The 4910-nt window shown below is 54.2% G+C and overlaps 1 pseudogene; it reads left to right on the top strand.

Annotated features, from left to right (window-relative positions):
- On the top strand, positions 1-2406 carry LOC144962128 (large subunit ribosomal RNA; annotated as a pseudogene; the record flags this gene model as incomplete).
- Between the last annotated feature and the right edge of the window lie 2504 nt (positions 2407-4910).

Genomic DNA, 4910 nt, shown 5'->3' with positions numbered 1-4910 from the left:
AGGGGCGAAAGACCATGAACCATCTGTAGCTGGTTCCCCCGAATTTTCCCCCTCAGGTGCCGGTGCCGACGGAACGTTTTCACTCGGTAAAGCAAATGGTTGGAGGCATCGGGGGCGAAACGCCCTCGTCCTACTCTAAACTTTCAACGGGTGACGCCAGACCCGCCCCGCACGGGCCGGGCCCTAGAATCACGGGGGCCATTTGGGCCATTTTTGGTAACAGAACTGGCGCTGCGGGATGAACCGAACGCCCGGTTTTTGGGGTGCCAACGCAGGACGCTCACGGGAAAGCTAAAGGTGTGGGGGTTGACAAGCAGGGGGGTGGCCCGGAAGTCGGAACCCCCAAAGGGATGTGTAACAACTACCTCCCGAACCGACCCGCCCTAAAAAGGAGGGCGTGGCTCGGACCCACCCCGGGCCGCCCCCCCAGCGGAGGGGGCGACTCCCCCCCCGGGCCCCCGGGGGGAGTGTGGGGTGCCCCGCGGGGGCGTGAAAGCCGGGAGCGATCCCGTTCGGAGCCGCCGCGGGTGAAGATTGGTGGTGTAGAAATATTGAAACGAGAGACTTTTAAAGGCCAAAGTGGGGAATGGTTCCGCGGAACAGTGCTGTACTTGGTGAGTCGGTCCAAAGGGCGGGTTAGCCCCCTTGCTGAGGGGGGACGAAACACGCCCCGGGGCGGCGGCCGAAGGGGCGCCGCGCCTGGCCTGCAGCCCCGCGACCGCCGAAAGGGAATCCTTTAAGGTTCGCTGGAAACCGGGCGGCAGAAACCCCCCCCTCGTCGCGACTACGTTCCGGGCTGGGGGGCGCCGCGGCGACCCCCGACAGAACGGGGAACGTGCCCTGGGACCGGGGAGAGCCGTCGTCTCTTTTTTAAAGGGTTGGTTCGCCCTGGAAACGGGTCGACCGGAGAAAGGCTGGCCAGGGCCGAAAAAAAAAAAAAAAAACGTCGCCGTTCTGGTGGTCCGGGGGCGCTCACGGCGGGCCCGTGAAAAACCCCGTCGAGGGCACGTCAATTCCGCTGCCCGGCCGTACTCATCCGCGCAGGGCTCCCAGGGGAGCAGCCCCTGGGCCACGGAAATGTAGTAAGGGAAGTCGGCAAAAAGGACCGTAACTTCGGGGGAAGATTGGCCGGGGCCGGACGGCGGGGTGGGGGGGAAGCGGGCAGAACCGCCGCACCCTGAGGGACACTCCGGGGGGAGAGACGGCGCGGGGAAACCCCTGGGGGGGCCCCCGGGCCCAGCGGCCCGCTCGGCTACGCCCCTTCGCGGGGCGTTGGCTGCGCGGGGGACAACCGACGCGACCTCCCCACTCACCTGTCTCGAATGTCACGGACAGGGGAAACCCACTGTCAAATTTAAAAAGAGCGTCTCGACGCCTGAAAAGGTGTTTACGGGACGTGATTTTTGCCCAGTGCTCAAAGTCAAAGTGAAGAGATTCGCTAAGGGGGGAAAAAGGCGGGGGTAACTAACTCTCTTAAGAGCCAAATGCCTCGTCGTTAATTAGCGACGCGCACGAACGGATTAAGAATTTTCCCCCTGTCCCCCATCTACGCCCCCCGGGGAAATCACAGCCAAAGGGGAAACGGGCTTGGTGAAATCAGCGGGGAAAGAAGACCGCCGAGCTTGACTCTGTCCGACTCTGTGGAGGAGCTGGGGGGTGAGCATAGGCGGTAGCGTCTTCGGGCGCGACAGGAAATACCGCTACCCCCCGCGGGACCCCCACTTTCCCACGGGGGTGGGGACTCGCGCCTTCTGCAGGTGGAGCGTACGAGGTTCGACGTCAAGCCGCCGTCGCGTCGGGCTCGGGGGTCCACCGCTCCCCCCACGCGGTCACGACGGCGACACGACCCTGCCGGGACGCCCGGCGGGGAGTTTGACTGGGGGGGGTCATCTTCTAAAGCGCAGCGAAGGTGTCCCAAGGGGGGGGCTCAGCGAGGACGGAAACCTCGGGGGAGAGCAAAAGGGGAAATGCCTGCTCGACGGTTTTCAGTACGAATACGGCCGGGAAAGCGTGGCCTATCGTCCTTCGACGTTGGGATTTTTTAAGCGAGAGGTGTCGAAAAGTTCCCCAGGGATAAATTGGGGTTTTGGGGGGCCAAGCGTTCTAGCGACGTCGCGATTGACCTTTGATTCGGCTCTTCCTATCATTGCGAAGCAGATTCGCCAATGTCGGATTTTTTCACCCGCCAACAGGGGGAAAGTGAGCGGGTTTAGCCGTCGGGGGACAGGTTAGTTTTATCCCACTGATGAAGCGCCCTTCCAGGGAATCTTGCCGTACAAGGACGGTGGTTTGGGCCTCTGGTTTTGCGCTCCGGGGCGTAGGGGCCCATGGCGCCGGCTACGTCCCTGGGGGACACTGAAAACCTCTAAGTCGGAACCCCGCCCGGTGGCAAGGGGGAGCTTAGCTAGGGCCCTGAGGGGCAGGCAACATTAAGCCCGGGAACCCCCTTGGGGTTGTCGGCTAGTGCCGTGACCCGGCCCCCGGCACGCGCGCTAGATCTGTGGTCGCGTGGGTGGGGGCGGTACATCCCCCGTCCCCTTAGGGGGAAGAAATCGCGTGCGGCCACAGTTTCCGTCGGGGTGTTGTAAGCAGAGTGTCCTGGTCGGGGATCCGTTAGCAAGCCCGGACGCTGAGATTTTTTCCCCCCGCGGGGGTTTGCTGGCCACCCTTTTCCCCGGCCCGGGACGGGGCCCGGGCCCGACGGCCAGCCTTTGACCTGCTTGCTCGGCTCGGCATGCGGGGGGGGGCGGCGCCGCGGCGGCGGGGGCGAGATGTCATAACAATAAAACATTTTCTTTACTTTCTTTACTTCTTCAAAGTTCTATCCCAGAACTTGGGGAATTTTTTTTTTCTCTCCCCCGTCCCAAACACAACCGTCCAGAGGCACTAAAACCCTCCAGGCACTAGTCCTCCAGGGCAAATAACCCCTCCAGAGGCACTAATCCGAAAAAGGGACTTTTTGTTTTCCTCCTTTGCTGCTGGGAAGTAGAAATTCCCAACTGCATTTTTTTTTTTTTTTTTTTTTTTTTTAAAAAAAAAAATTTTAAAAAAAAAAAAATTTTTTTTTTTGGCTTTGGAAGGGGAAAATTCGCCAATGCTTTTTTTTTTTTATTTTTCCTTTACCCAGGCTTGCGAAGGGGAATTCGCCAACTGCATTTTTTTTTCCCCTTAATAGACTTTTGAAAAGGGGGTTTCGCCATTGTCCCTTAATAGGCTTTGAGAAGGGGAATTTCGCCAACTGCTTTTCATTTGTCCCTTAATAGGCTTCTGCGAAGCGGAAAATTCCCCAAACTGCATTTTATTTTGTCTTTACCAGGCTTCTGCGAAGGGGATCCCCAAACTGCATTTTATTCAGTCCTAATGACTTTCTGAAAGCGAAAATTCGCCAACTGCATTTTTTTTTTGTCCTTTAACAGGTTCGCGAAGGGGAATTCGCCAACTGCATTTTATTTTTGTCCCTTAATGGGCTTCTGCGAAGGGGGAATTCGCCAAGTATTTTTTTTTTTTTTTTTTCCCTTTTTTTTTTTTCATAATTTTCTTTTTTTTTTTCGCGTCCTTAAAGGCTTCGCAAGGGGAATTCCCCAAAACTATATTTTAAACAAAAAAATCTGGTCGCGGCCTAGTTTTCGTTTTGCGCATTAAATTTTTTTTTTTTTTTAAATTTGGGGTCACCCCTTGACTTGACCTTGCGAGCGCAATTCCCCAACTGCATTTTGTGCTTCGTCGCTGCGACGTTGCATTGCGCGCTTTTTCTCTCTCCCCTCTCTTCCTTCTCCCCTTTTCCCCCTCTTCCTCTTCTCTCTCTCTCTTCTCTCTCTCTCTCTCTCTTTTTTTTTTTTTTTTTTTTCGATTCCTTATCGTTTTTGCGAAGCAAAATTCGCCAACTGTTTTTTTTTTAATTTAATTTTAATTTTTTTTTTTAATATTTGGGGGTTTTTTGTTTTTTTTTTCTTTTTTTCCCCTTAATAGGCTTCTGCGAAGCGAATTTTGCCAAAGCATCTTTTAAAAATTTGGGCGCTACGGGGCCTCACTTTGTGCTCAGCTTTCACCGTACTCAGAAGGGGGAAAATAGTAAATAGTGTTTTCTCCGTCTGTTTTGCGTGTCCCCTCTGCACTTAAGTTTCTGTTGCGAGACGCTTTTAAAGGGTTTGAGCACGATTTTCCTGGGCCGCGCATGTTGAGACCAAGAAAAGGGTTTTTTACTCGTTCCTCCCGTAATCAATTAAAAAGAATCCGGCCGTGATAAATGTTTTTTTCCCTCCTGTTTGGTCCGTCGCACCTAATGTTTCTGTTGGCTGTAGACGCGTTGTAAACGCTTTGAGCACGATTTCCTTCGGCGCATAGTTTAGTCTCGTGAAAGGTTTTTTCCGATTCTCTCCCCTAATCAATGTAAAACGAATACCCGGCCGTGAGTTTTTTTTCCGTCCTGTCGTGTCCCCCCTCTCCGCTAAGTGTTGCTGTTGGGTTGACGCGTTGAAAGGCTTGAGCACATTTCCTGGCTCGCGCATAGTTAGTATCGTAAAAAGGTTCTTTACCGCATTCCTCCCCCTAATCGATTAAAAAAGAATACCCGGCCGGAGTAGGTTTTCTCCGTCCGTCGTGTCCCGCTCTGCCGTTTGAGTGTTTTTGGCTTTGACCGGTTGTAAAGCCTTTTTACCGATTTCCTGGTCGGGGCATATTGTATCATAGAAAGGTCTTTACTCGCATTTTCTCCGTAATCAGATGTAAAACGAAAACCTGGGCCGTGAGTGTTTTTTCTCCGTCCTGTCGTGTCCCCCCTCGCACGTAAGTGTTTGCTTTGGCTGTGACCTTTAAAGCGCTTTGAGCAGATTTGCCTGGGTCGGCCAAGTTGATACTCGTAGAAAGGTCTTTACTCGCATCTCCCCCCGTAAAACAATTAAAACGAAAAT

This window comes from Berghia stephanieae, unplaced genomic scaffold (genome assembly GCF_034508935.2).
Source record: "Berghia stephanieae isolate SIO BIC M18660-M18661 unplaced genomic scaffold, UCSD_Bste_1.3 scaffold6216, whole genome shotgun sequence".
In the NCBI taxonomy this organism is placed as follows: domain Eukaryota; kingdom Metazoa; phylum Mollusca; class Gastropoda; order Nudibranchia; family Aeolidiidae; genus Berghia; species Berghia stephanieae.
Note: the sequence above shows the minus strand (reverse complement) of the source record. Positions and strands in the feature narration are given on the sequence as shown.